Genomic DNA, 14458 nt, shown 5'->3' on the forward strand with positions numbered 1-14458 from the left:
ACTACAGCTCACAGCAACGTCGGATCCTTAACCCATTGAGGGAGGCCAGGGATTGAACCTGAGTCCTCATGGATGCTAGTCAGACTTGTTTCTGCTGAGCCATGATGGGACCTCCTTAGGCCATGTCGTCTTTTGTGTCTCATTCGTAGTGGATGATAAACACCTGAGTTGCCCAGTATGATATGAGGATTTCGAAGCTGAACAGTCCTGGCTGTTCCTTGCATTTACTGGCTGAGTGATCAGAGGCATATTATGTGATCTTTATGCTCCTTAGATGCCCTATTTGCACAAAAGGGGATGAGACTATCTGTCTTCAAGGTGAATGTGAAGATTGAAAGTAGGATATGAAAACTACCTGGGCATATTGACTAAGCATTGTGTGTGGAACCTCCACTGTCCATGTGTCATGTATAATAAGTAGGCATTGAACCACAGGTAATATTGAGCAGAAAAGAGGAGTTCCCATCGTGGCTCAGTGGTTAACAAATCCAACTAGGAACCATGAGGTTATGGGTTAGATCCCTGACTTTGCTCAGTGGGTTAAGGATCTGGTGTTGCTGTGAGCTGTGGGTGCCGGTCACAGACACGGATCCTGTGTTGCTGTGGTGTAGGCTGGTGGCTACAGCTCCGATTAGACCCCTAGCCTGGGAACTTCCATATGCCAAGAGTGCGGTCCTAGAAAAGCCAAAAAAAACCCCACAAAAAACAGAAAAGAAACATAGCAGCAATCGCATAGTTTCCCCCCGCATCTATTGCCTTAAATCAGTAATTCTTCAATTTTTAAGCATCCCTTTGAGACCAAAGAAAACTATGGATCCCCTTTCCAGACAAATAAACATCCTAACCCAAGCCTCCCCAAATGTTTTTATAGGATCTAGTAGGAGGAGTTCCTGCTGTGGCCCAAAGGGTTAAGAACCCAACATAGTGTCTGTGAGGCATTGCTCAGTGGGTTCAGGATCTGGCATTGCTGCAAGCTGCAGTGTAATTCTCAGATGTGGCTCAGATCTGGTGTTGCCGTGGCTGTGATGTAGGCAGGTAGCTGCAGCTCTGATTCTACCCCTAGCATGGGAACTTTCACATACTGTGGAGGCAGCGATAAAAAGAAAAAAAAAAAAAAGAAAAGAATCCAACTACAGCAGTTCAGGTTATTGCAGAGGCGAGGGTTTGGTCCTAGCTGAGTGCAGTGGGCTAAAGGATCTGGCATTGCTACAAACTGTGGTTTAGGTTGCAGTTTTGGCTCAATTTCAGTCTCTGGCTCAGGGAACTTCCATATGCTGTGGGTGCAGCCATAGGAAAAAAAAAAAAAAAAGAATCTAGTGGCAGTCTCAGACTTTTTTTTTTTGTCTTTTTAGAGCTGCACCAGCAGCATATGGAGGTTCCCAGGCTAGGGATCAAATCGGAGCTGTTGCCGCTGGCTTACATCAGAGCCACAGCAACACCAGATCTGAGACACATCTGTGACCTACACCACAGCTCATGGCAATGCCAGATCCTTAACCCACTGAGCGAGGCCAGGGATTGAACCTGCAACCTCATGGTTCCTAGTTGGATTCGTTTCTGCTGTGCCACGACGGGAACTCCCTCAGACATCTTAAAGTCGTTCCATGGACTGAATATTAAGAACTGCTGGGAGTTCCCATTGTGGCTCAGCAGTTTCAAAAGTGACTAGTATCCATAAAGATGAGGGTTTGATCCCTGGCCTCACTCAGTGGGTTAAGGATCCAGCATTGCCATGAGCTGTGGTGTAGGTTGCAGATGCAGCTCAGAACCCAAGTTGCTGGTGGCATAGGCTGGCAGCTGTAGCTCCAATTTGACACCCAGCTGGGGAACTTTCATATGCCACAGCTGCCTCCCTAAAAAGCAAAAACAAGGCAAAACAAAACAAAACTCCTGCTTTAAGGCAAGTAGCTTCCTTTCAATCACTTGTTGTGAGAGATGTATTGATAAATACCCATGTTCCCCTACACTTGGACAGAGGCTATAGAAACAGTTCTGGCCAGAGGACTGAGGCCACGTGACACTTTCAGTCCAAGACTGTAATGGACAGGTGTTTCCTCTTTCCCATCAGTGGATCTGGAAGTCAGGGAGTTTCAGATGGCAGAGGTGTGAAATATAATCATCTCATGTCCCAAGATTGTAGGGGAGCCACCAAAGAGTTCTGCCTGACTGACTCACTGGATTATGATGAGCAGGAGGAATAATCCTGCATTGTGCTAACTCACTGAGAAGTCGGATTGCCTCTGAAGGCAGCTAGTATTGCTCAACCCAACTAAGGCATCCCCTCTGCTGACATAAAACTGTAGACTGGAGTTCCTGCTGTGGTGCAAGGGGATTGACAGCATCTTGGGAGCACTAGCTTGCAGGTTCGATCCCAGTTCCAGCACAGAGGGTTAAGGATTAGGCATTGCCACAGCTGCAGCCTAGGTTGCAACTACAGCTCGGATGTGATACCTCACCTGGGAACTCCATATGCCTTGGGGCAGCCAAAAAAGAAAAGAGAAGGAAAAAAAACCCAACAGACAGGATTAATCTGGACCATATCCACGTTAAATTGATCTGTACATTAATAATAACATGTTTACAGGAATTCCCATCGTGGCTCGATAGGTTAAGAATCCGACCACTGTCCATGAGGTTGTGGGTTGGCTCCCTGGCCCAGCTCAGTGGGTTAAAGGATCCAGTGTTGCCGAGAGCTGGTGTGTAGGTTGCAGACACGGCTTAGATCTGGCATTGCTGTGGCTGTGGTGTAGGCTGGCAGCTGCAGCTCTGATTTAACCCCTAGCCTGGGAACTTCCATATGCCACAGGTGTGGCCCTAAAAAGCAAAACAACCAACCACAACAGCAAAAAACAGGTTTACAAAGTGCTTGTTCAAAGGTCTTTCACACATCTCACTGTATTTTAACAACTGTGTAAGATAGGAGAGCACGGATTATTAAACCTCTTTTATAGACTGAACAAGCTAAAATTTAAAAACTGTGTTTAAAAACAAAAACAAAAACAGGGAGTTCCTGTTGCGGCTTAGCAGTAATAAATCCAACTAGTATCCATGAGGATGCTGGTTCAATCCCTGGCCTTGCTTGGTGGGTTTAGGATCTGGCATTACTGTGAGCTGTGGTGGTAGTCGCAGATGTGGCTTGCATCTGGTGTTGCTGTGGCTGTGGCATAGACTGGCAGCTGTAGCTCCAATTCGACCTCTATTCCCGGGAACTTCCATATGCTGTGGGTATAGCCCTATAAAAACAAAAACAAAAAAAGGCAAAAAAAAAAAAAAAAAAAAAAAGAAACTACAAAATTCACTTTTCTAATCTTATATTATGACATATATAATACAAAAAAGTACATAAACATACATTCAGTTAAATGGATACTTATAAAGCAAACATACATACAACAAACATTACTCTAGGTCAAGAAATAAAATATTAGCAGCACTCGGGAAGCAACTGTCTTCAACACAAAATTCACCTACTATTAATCTAACATTAATCATTTGAATTCATCAGAATATTAATTTTCCACAATTGTATTAGACACAAGAATTGAAGATGATGTGGAATTTGTTTTTTAGCAGATTTAAAGAACAAATTATTTCCAGCTGTCAAGACATGTTATTCTTTTCTTTTTTTCTTTTTCAGCTGCATCCATGGCATATTGAAGTTTTTGGGCCAGGGATCGAATCTGAGCTGAAGGTGAGACCTACGCTGGAGCTGTGGCAATGCTGGATTCCTTTTTTTTTTTTTTTTTTTTTTGTCTTTTTGCTATTTCTTGGGCCGCTCCTGCGGCATATGGAGGTTCCCAGGCTAGGGGTCGAATCGTAGCTGCAGCCACCGGCCTACGCCAGAGCCACAGCAATGCGGGATCCGAGCCGCATCTGCAACCTACACCACAGCCCACGGCAACGCCGGATCGTTAACCCACTGAGCAAGGGCAGGGACCGAACCCGCAACCTCATGGTTCCCAGTCGGATCCGTCAACCACTGCGCCACGACGGGAATTCCCGCAATGCTGGATTCTTAACCCACTGTGCCATAGCAGGAACTCCAAGATAAGTTAATTCTTTTTTTTTTTTTTTTTTTTTTTTTTTTGTGGTCTTTTTGGGGCCACACCTGAAGCATATGCAAGATCCCAGGCTAGGGGTTGAATCGGAGCTACAGCTGCCGGCCTATACCACAGCCACAGCAATGCTGGATCTGAACCAAGTCTGCCACCCACATTACAGCTCAGGGCAATGCTGGATCCTTAACCCTCTGAGTGAGGCCAGGGATCAAACCTACATCCTCATGGATACTGGTCAGGTTCGTAAACATTGAGCCACAGTAGAAACTGTCATGTTATTCTCTCAAAGGAATTGAACAGCATGGTGAAGGTACTGATAACCTCAGAAAAAGAAACTGGGAGTTCCTATAGTGGCTCCGTGGAAATGAATCCGACTAGTAACTATGAGGTTTCGGGTTCTATCCCTGGCCTCGATCAGTGGGTTAAGGATCTGGCGTTGCCATGAGTTGTGGCAGGTCGCAGATGGGGCTCGGATCTGAGGTTGCTGCTGCTATGCAAATCAGATTTAACCCCTAGTCTGGGAACATCCATATGCCCAAAAAAACCCCACAAAAAACAAAAAACAGTGAGAGAGAGAGAGAAAGAAAAAAGAAAAGAAAAGATACTGGCAGAAAGCCTCTTTGCCACACAGGGCTTCTTTGGCTTAGGTCAAGACTGCAGCTCAGATCTGATCCCTGGCCCCGGGGAATTCCATATACTGCGGGACGTCCAAAAAATAAATAAAAATCAATTTTAGAATTTTGGAAATTTCATTTTTCTGGATTTTGACTTATAACATCTGTCTTTATTTATTTTTCCATTATAACACCTGTCTTTAAATATAGGTGATGGATATTCCTTTTGCTAGAAGTATACTTAGTGATACAGGAAAGAATGAAAACCAGATGGAAAACAACATTTCAAAAGGAGAGGATTTGGTACCTCACAGTTGCACACTACCTGGCAAGCAGTCAACACTAGCACAGGTTTGGAGCCGTGCTGAGGGAGTCATATGTCCCTACTGGGCTGGGCTGCGAGCACACACACCTGTCTCTGCTCCTTGCTGTGGTGTGTTTAATGTACTGCCTAAATGCACATAATACAGGTCAATGGTGAGCTTAAAAGAAGGGTCCTGCAGAAGTCATACCATCTTGAAATGCAGCTTGACTAATTAGGAAATGTTGGACATTGATATAAGTAAAATGATCATATTTCCTTACATACTGCATGGAGAGACTGGGCACCACATTAATTCTACACTAAGATGGATCACATTATAATTCCTTATGGCTTCTTTATCTCCCAGGAATTCAAATTCTCAACAAAATACCTGAATAAACGTGTTTGGAAGGTTTTGCATAAATGGATCCTGTAATTTTTTTTTTTTTTTTTTTTTTTGCTTTTTAGGGCTGCATCTGCAGTGTATGGAAGCTCCTAGGCTAGGGGTTGAATCGGAGCTACAGCTGCCAGCCTACACCACAGACATAGCAACGTCGGTTCCTTAACCCACTGAGCAAGCTCAGGGATTGAACCTGTATCCTCATGGATCCTAGTCGGGTTCGTTAACCACTGAGCTACGAAGGGAATTCCCCGATCCTATGATGTTTTGATGGGACATTAGAAGCCTGTCAAGAGCGTTTTGACAGGAGTAACAAATGTCAGCCCAGTACCCAGGGAAAGCCTGTTTAACAAGAGATAATTGCAAAAAGTACGAGACCTCCTGAGCTCACCACATTCTTATAAGGAAACTTTGCTTCACCAAAGACTCCTAGATGGTGTAATCTCTTTAAAATTTAGGGGACTAAAGGGGCCCCAAGAAACCACTCGCAGGCCCTCTCTCTGCTCTACTCAAAGGCAGATAATAGCTGAAGAACAGTACAGAAGCCTTTCAGGCAGTGATAAGCTCTCTTTTTTTTGGAGAAATTTTGCTCATTTATGTAGTTCCCAACATTATAAAATTAAAAAAAATAAAAACCATTCATTTAAGAAAAAGTAACTGGTAAAAAATTATAAAATTTTTAAAAATAAAAACCATTCATTTAAGAAAAAGTAACTGGTAAAAGTAGATAAAATGATGAATATTTTTCAAAATAAGAATGAGTTTTCCTTTTTTTTTTTTTAAAATTTATTTTTTTGACTACACCTGCAGCATGTGAAGGTTCCCAGGCCAGGGATCAAACCTGTCCTATAGCAGTAACCTGAGCCACAACAGTGACAATGCTAGATCTTTAACCCACTGAGCCACCACAGAACTGCTCATCTTAGTTGCTCTGAAGGTTTTATCCTGTTTTACAAAAAAGAAGTGTGCAGATGGATCAGATGGAGTTCTCTTGTGGTTCAGTGGGTTGAAGATCTGGCATTGACACCTGCAGCGGCTTGGGCCAAAAAAAAAAAAGAAAAAGAAGTGGGCAGAGGAAAGTTCATTGCAAAATGATCTGGATAAACCAGGGATCTGAATTACCATAGCACTTTGAATCCCCGGCCAAAAGGAGCTGTCTCATTTATTCCTTTATTTAAATCAATCAATCAATCAATCACTAAGGTCTGTTTAGGGATAACTTCCTTTTTGGATCCAAACTGTTCTGTTATATTACCAGAGCTACAGAAGAAAAAGCAAAGCCTAAAATGGGAACCCAGAAGCAAGAGTTCCATCAGACTAAAATTTTAATCTGTGAGTAAATGAGCAAGCATACAAGTAGTCAGTGCCATGCAAATCACATTGAGTACTGTGGATTTCTTTTTTTTTTGTCTTTTTGCCTTTTTCTGGAGCCGCATCTGTGGCATATGGAGGTTCCCAGGCTAGGGGTTCAGTCGAGCTATAGCCACCGGCCTACGCCAGAGCCACAGCAACGTGGGATCTGAGCCACGTCTGCAACCTACACCACAGCTCATGGCAACGCCAGATCCTTAACCCACTGAGCAAGCCCAGGGATCGAACCCACAACCTCATGGTTCCTAGTCGGATTCATTAACCACTGTGCCACGACGGGAACTCCAATATTGTGGGTTTCTGAGCAGGGATTGCTTAGTAGTGTGGGGTCATCTGTGCTGTTATGTCTGATTATCCGTTTCACATGAGACATTACAGTATTATGGTACTGATGATACTGTAAGCGATGTGGATAATTCCTCACATGGTGTTTTTTAAAATCAGGGTGAAACACACATAGCATAAGTTTTATCATTCAAGCCTTTTTTTTTTTTTTCTTTTTTGCCTGCCCCAGGCATAGGAAGTTCCCCTGACAGGGATCAGATACGAGTACAATTCTGTGGCATGAAGTACATTCACACTGTTCTATGACCACCACCGCTATCCACCTCCTGAAGTTTTTCATTGTCCCATACTGTACCTTACAAACACAGTTATCAGTGTCTGGTAACCTCTAGTCTACTTTCTGTCACTATAAGTTTGATTACAATAGCTACTTCACATGAGTGAAATCATACAATATTTGTCCTTCTGTGATTGGCATATTTCACTTAGCATAACGTCTACAACGTTCACCCATGTTGTAGCATGTGTCAGAATTTCCTTCCTTTTTAAGGCTGAATAATATTCTAGTGTGTGTGTGTTCATATAATTTTGAAAAATTCGTATGTCTGGAGTTCCCATTTTGGCTCAGTGGTAACGAACCGGACTAGTATTTATGAGGATTTGATCTCCCGGCCTTGCTTAGCGGGTTAAGGATCTGGTGTTGCCGTGAGCTGCGGTGTAGATTACAGATGTGGCTTGGATCTGGCATTGCTGTGACTGTGGTGTAGGCCAGCAGCCGAAGCTCCAGTTCGACCCCTAGCCTAGGAACTTCCGTATGCTGTGGGCGTGGCCCTAAAAAGAAAAAAAAAAAAAAAAGGAAGAAGTGGGCCACTGTGTCAGATACTGCTGTTAGGTCAACTAATATTAGGGTTGCAGATTAACCACAGGAATTAGCATAAGGAGGGTATTAGTGATCTTGACAAGAGCAGTTTTGGTGATAGGAGAGAAAGCTTAATTGGAGTCAGTTTAAGTGAGAATTAGAAGAGAGGAATTTGAGACAAGTAGAGACTAGTATTTCAAGAAGCTTCGTTGAAAAGAGGAGCAAATAAATGGCACAGTAACTGGCAAGGGAAATGACATGGGATTTTGGACTTTTTTTTTTAATGAAAGAAATTACAAAATGCTTGAATAATAGTGGATATAATCTAGTATACAGGTCAAAACTTGTTAATCCAGGAGAGAAAAGGGAGAATTGTTGAATTATTATCATTGAGTAGGTGGATAAAGAGGGGATTTAGTACAGAATCACACATCTTTTTCCATAAAGGGCCAAATAGTGGGTATTTTAGGGCCACACATGGTCTCTGTTATATTCTCCACCTGCATTTAAGAATATAAGAACCAGAGTTCCCACTGCAACAGGATCGACAGTGTCTCTTTAGTGGCAAGGACTCGGGTTTGATCCCAGGCCAGGTGCAGCAGGATGGGACTCCACATTGCAACAGCTGTGGTGTAGGTTGCTGCTCTGGCTTGGAATGGATCCCTGGTCCAGGAACTCCACATGCCTTACGGCAGCCGGAAAAAAAAGTAAAAACATAAAAACCATTCTTGGTTGCTGAGGCATATAAAAACAACTAACAGTATTTGGCCTTCAGGCCCTGATCTAGCACACAAGCAGGGTTGCTGATTTAAATAAAAGTGAGGAGGAGTTCCTGTTGTGGCTCAGTGGTTAACAAACCCGACCAGTGTTCATGAGGATTCGGGTTTGATCCCTGGCCTCACTCAGTGGTTTGATCCCTGGCCTCACTGCCATGAGCTGTGATGTAGGTTTCAGACGCGGCTCGGATCCTGTTGCTATGGCTGTGGTGTAGGCTGGCAGATACAGCTCTGATTTGAACCCTAGCCTGGGAACTTTCATAAGTCATGGGCATGGCCCTAAAAGGCCAAAAAAAAAAAAAAAAAAAAAAAAAAAAGGAGAGCATGGATAATTTCTGTATAGCAATAGGTTAGAAAGCAGAGTACATGAGTTCAAATGCTGACAGGCAGATAGGTAGAGCAGCAGGAGCTCTCTTCTAGTTGTATCAGTTTTCTCCAGGAAATGGGAAAAGTTATCATGGAGAGTAAGACTGGGAGTAGAAAGTGCTAAGTATGTGAAGAGAACTGTATAAAATACTTGTGTAAGAAAAGGGGAAAGCAGGAGTTCCTGTCGTGGCGCAGTGGTTAACGAATCCGACTAGGAACCATGAGGTTGCGGGTTTGGTCCCTGCCCTTGCTCAGTGGGTTAACGATCCAGCGTTGCCGTGAGCTGTGGTGTAGGTTGCAGACGCGGCTCGGATCCTGCGTTGCTGTGGCTCTGGTGTAGGCCGGTGGCTACAGCTCCGATTCAACCCCTAGCCTGGGAACCTCCATATGCCGCGGGAGCAGCCCAAGAAATAGCAACAACAACAACAACAAAAGACAAAAAGACAAAAGACAAAAAAAAAAAAAAAAAAAAAAAAGAAAAGGGGAAAGCAAATAAACTTAAAGCAAGTATAATTTGATTGCATGGCAGCATTTTGAGATCACATGAGGTTTGTGTTCCTAAATTTAAACCTCTTAACACGCTTTCATTTTTCTTTCATTCATGTTCAGTTACATGGGAGCCAGAAGGAAGTAAATGAACTCTAATTTGAGCTATGGTTTTGCCAAGTGATTATGACGAATCAAGAGAAGAAATCAAGAGTTCCCGTTGTGGCTCAGCAGGTAAAGAACCTGACTAGTATCCATGAGGATGTGGGTTCGATCCCTCAGTTAAAGATCCAGTGTTGCCTTGTGAGCTGTAGTATAGGTCGCAGACTCGGCCTGGATCTTAAGTTGCTGTGGCTGTGGCATAGGCTGGCAGCTGCAGCTCCGATTTGACCCCTAGCCTGGGAACCTCCATATGTCGCAGGTGGGGCTGTAAAAAAAAAAAAAAAAGAAGAAGAAATCAAGAGACTATCTAAGGGAGTGATCAATGATTGACTATGGCATTTAAACAGGGTGAAGAGGAAGGTAAGGGTTAGGGGCCGTGAAACAGTGATCGGATCAATATGTTGGAATTCTCAATGAGTTTGAAGAACTGTTGGAAACCAGATATCTAGAGGGGTGAGCTGGACAAATAGGAGGTGATGGTCAGAAAGGGGATGTGAGACACTGAACGCATATAGTTACCGGTAGTAAGAAGCTCCAGCTAGAGAATTATCAAGGAAGTGATTTAGGAAGAGTGAAATGGAGAGGTGTTCTAGAATGCGGCAGTCAGAGAGCATTGGTAGGCATAGCAAAGTCACCAAGAATTAAGGCAGGAATGTTGGAGATACTGACAATGAACTGGAAGTTAAAAATCAAGAAATAAAGGTAAGCTTTGTTGACTTCAAGTTTTATTGCACTGAGAGCTTAGAGTAGCTTTTAAGATGACTGGCTTTTGAAATTCACTAAGGTTTTCTATGTGGCCAAACTTGATTAATATTTGGAACTTGGACTTCCTGTTGTGGCTCAGGGGTTAAGGAATCTGAGTAGGAATCATGAGGTTTCGGGTTCGATCCCTGGCCTCACTCAGTGGGTTAAGGATCTGGTGTTGCTGTGAGCTGTGGTGTAGGTTGCAGACAAGGCTTGGATCCCGTGTTGCTGTGGCTGTGGCTGTGGCCGGCAGCTACAGCTCCGATTCAACCCCTAGCCTGGGAACCTCCATATGCCATGGGTTCGGCCCTAGAAAAGACAAAAAAAAAAAAAAAATTGGAACTGCTCCTTGGGCATAAGACAATATGAATTCCCTATGTGGAAGATACAAAATTCTATTTATAATTACTTTTCATTAGGTTGTTCTCCGTAGATATGGAGAGGTCGATTATGAGGCCATTGCCTAGACAAAAGATGCTTGGCTTAGATGAGGCTGGTGGCAGTAGAGGTAAAAGGCATTGGAGAGAGTGAGAGATATTTAGGTGTAGGCCAGCAACTGCAGCTCCGTTTAGACCCCTAGCCTGGGAACCTCCATATGCTGAGGGTGCAGCCCTAAAAATAAATAAATAAACAAACAAACAAACAAATAAATAAATAAAATAAAGAACACAGACTGAGAAGTCAAGATACCTTTGCTCAATGTTAGCCTTACGTACATGGTGTGTGATATCCACAAGTCCTCTGACCTCCCGATTTTCTCAGTGTGAAAAGCAGATAGGAGCTTCTTGTGAGGATTAAATGAATTGATGTAAAGCACTTATTTCAACCCTACTGCATGGTAAACCCTTAGTAAGTGTGAGCTGTTTTTTTTTTTACATTTACTGATAGGAAACATTTAAAGCTGACCCAGTTTGAAAGGCAAGGGACCAACTATAATGGAAGAAATAAAAATCATTAAAAAAAAAAAAAAAAAAAAAGCAAGGGAATGGGTTCAGTTTTCTACATTTCAAAGCTGCATTTGAGGCACTCACATGGAGGTGTTAGATAAGTAAGCAGTTGGATAGGCAGGCCTGGAACTCAGAAAGAAATCTGAACAAGAGATACAAATTAGTGAGTCATCTGTGTAGAGGTGCTAACTATACACAGAAGCCAGGGGAGTAGATAAGAGAGCTTAGAAAGAAAATAGTGAGGATTCTTGGCTGAGCTTTTTTTCTTTCAGCATTCTGAGTATGTCCTGCCACAGCCTTCTGGCTTTCATGGTGAGAACTTAGCTGTTAAACTCTCAGAGGAACCCTTGTAAATGGGGACTTGCTTCTCTCTAGCTGCTTTCAGGATTCTGTCATTGACTTTTTTTTCTTTTTATGGCCTCACCTATGGCATATGGAAGCTTCTGGGCTAGGGGTCAAATTGGAGCTGCAGCTGTGACCTATGTCACAGCCTTGACAACACTGGAACTGATCTGCATCTGTGAGCTATGCCGCACCTTGTGGCAACTGAGCAAGGCTGGGTATGGAACCCACATCTTCAGGGAGATGACGTCAGGTCCTTAAACTGCTAAGCCATGATAGGAACTCCTGTCATTGACTTTTGACAGTCTGATTATAATGCCTTGGTGCAGGTCTCTTCGAGTTTATCCTCCTTGGAATTCTTGGAGCTTTCTGGACATCTAGATGCGTATCTTTCACTATATTTGGGGAATTTTTAATAATTACTTCTCCACATATTCTTCCTGATCATTTTCCTCCTTCTGGGATACCAGTTATGCATACATTAGTATGCTTGACGTTGTCCCAGAGGACTAAGGTTCTGTTCAATTTTCATTTTTTTTTTCTTTTCGCTTCTCAGTTTGGGTAGTCTTAACTGACCTGATTCTTTCTTCTGACTGTTCATATTGGATATTGAACCCCTCTAGTTAACTTTTATTTTCACTTATTGTACTTTTATTTATTTTTTGGTCATGCCCACAGCATGTGGAAGTTCCCAGGCCAGGAATTAAACTCACACCACAGCAGTGACCTGAGCCACTGCAGTGCCTATGCCAGATCTTTAGCCTGCTCTGCACAAGAGAACTCCCATTATCGTATTTTGTTGTTGTTGTTTTTTAGGGCTGCACCCTCGGCATATGGAGGCTCCCAGGCTAGGGGCTGAATCAGAGCTACAGTGGCCAGCCTACACCACAGCCACAGTAACGCCAGACCTGTACCACGTCTGCTATCTACACCACAACTCAATGCCAGATCCTTAACCCACTGAGCGAGGCCAGGGATTGAACCCAAAACCTCATGGTTCCTAGTTGGACTCATTTTCACTGTGCCACGACGGGAACTCCCCCATTATCATATTTTCTCCTCCAGAATTTCTGCGTGGTTCCTTTCAATAGTTTCAATCTCTTTATTGATTGTCTCTATCTGGTGAGACATTATTTGCCTAATTTCCATTAGGCCTTTGTTTATAGTTTCCTTTAGCTCCTCCACCATATTTGAGAGAAGTGATGGAAAGTCTCTATCTCTTAAGTCTAATGTCTATACCTCCTTGGGGATGATTTCTATTCATTTCTTTTTTTTTCCTGTTTGTGGGTCATATTTGTGTGTGTGTGTGTGTGTGTGTGCGCACGCGGGGGGGTATGCTTTGTATTTTTTGTTGTTGAAAACTGGACATTTAGACTGTTACAGTGTGGCAATCCTGGTTTTTTTTTTTAGATTTTTTTTTCTATTACAGTTGATTTATAATGGTCTGTCATTTTTTGCTGTACAGCAAAGCGACCCAGTCATACATATGTACACACACACACATACATATATATTCTTTTTCTCACATTATCCTCCATCATGTTCCATCACAAGTGACTGGTTTGTTGGCCGAATAGTCAGCTAGTGATTCAATAGCAATTTCCTTAAATGCCTAGAACCAAAAAATGAAGGGAAAAAAGCGTTCAGCCTTTACCAATGGGTTCTCTGCATGTGTTTGGGCATGCCTTCCACGTTCAGCTGGGTGATTAACAAATCCATGTCAGTTTTCTCTTCCTATGTTGAGCAGAGCCTGAAAATTAGCCAGAGGTGAGAGTTCAGGGCCCCTTCTTTTCTGAGCATCTACCTCACCCTGAATACACATGTATCCTTTCAGTACCCAAAATATATGGGAGCTTTCAAAAGATTTAGTGTGCAAATTATCTCACTCTTCAGCCACCCCCCCTCCCCGGCATTTTAGTGTGTCTATTGTTTGCCCCAGCAGCTATTTCTATTTCTTTCTCCAGGTCTCAGCAGTTTTTTTTTTTTTTTGTTTTTTTTAAATGAAAGCCCCCTGTATTGTCCATCACCTCTGCCTTGGGAAAGTTCCAAGTTAAACAAAATCGGGGCAAGCCCTTTGCACCAGTTCTTCAGGGAACCACTAAGCAGCTGAAAATAAACTACCACAATACTTTGAGAACAAGATCCATTCTGCTCCCTTTGGGACCAGGAAACCTATATCAGAAATGCAGTTTGGGAGTTCCCATCGTGGCACAGCAGAAACAAATCAGACCAGGAACCATAAGGTTTCGGGTTCAATCCGTTGCCTCACTCAGTGGGTTAAAGATCTGGTGTTGCCATGAGCTGTGGTGTAGGTTGCAGAAGTGGCTCAAATCCTGCGTTGCTGTGGCTGTGGTGTAAGCTGGCAGCTGTAGCTCTGATTCAACCCCTAGCCTGGGAATCTCCATATGCTGCAGGTGCAGCCCTTTAAAAAAAAAAAAAAAAAAAAAAAAGCAAGTCGGTGGAGTTCTGTGGTGGCTCAGAAGTAATGAACCTGACTAGTATCCATGAGGTCATGGGTTCTGTCCCTGGCCTTGCTCAGTGGGTTAAGGATCCGGTGTTGGCATAAGCTGTAGTGTAGGTTGCAGTCTTGGCTTGGATCTGGTGCTGTTGCGGCTGTGGTGCAGGCTGGTAGCCACATCTCTGATTTGACCCCTAGCCTGGGAACTTCCATATGCTGCAGCCCTAAAAAAACAAAAAAGGAAAAAAATGCAGGTTGATGTTTTCAAAACTGCTGCTAAGCTATG

This window comes from Sus scrofa, chromosome 10 (assembly GCF_000003025.6).
Source record: "Sus scrofa isolate TJ Tabasco breed Duroc chromosome 10, Sscrofa11.1, whole genome shotgun sequence".
Lineage (NCBI taxonomy): Eukaryota > Metazoa > Chordata > Mammalia > Artiodactyla > Suidae > Sus > Sus scrofa.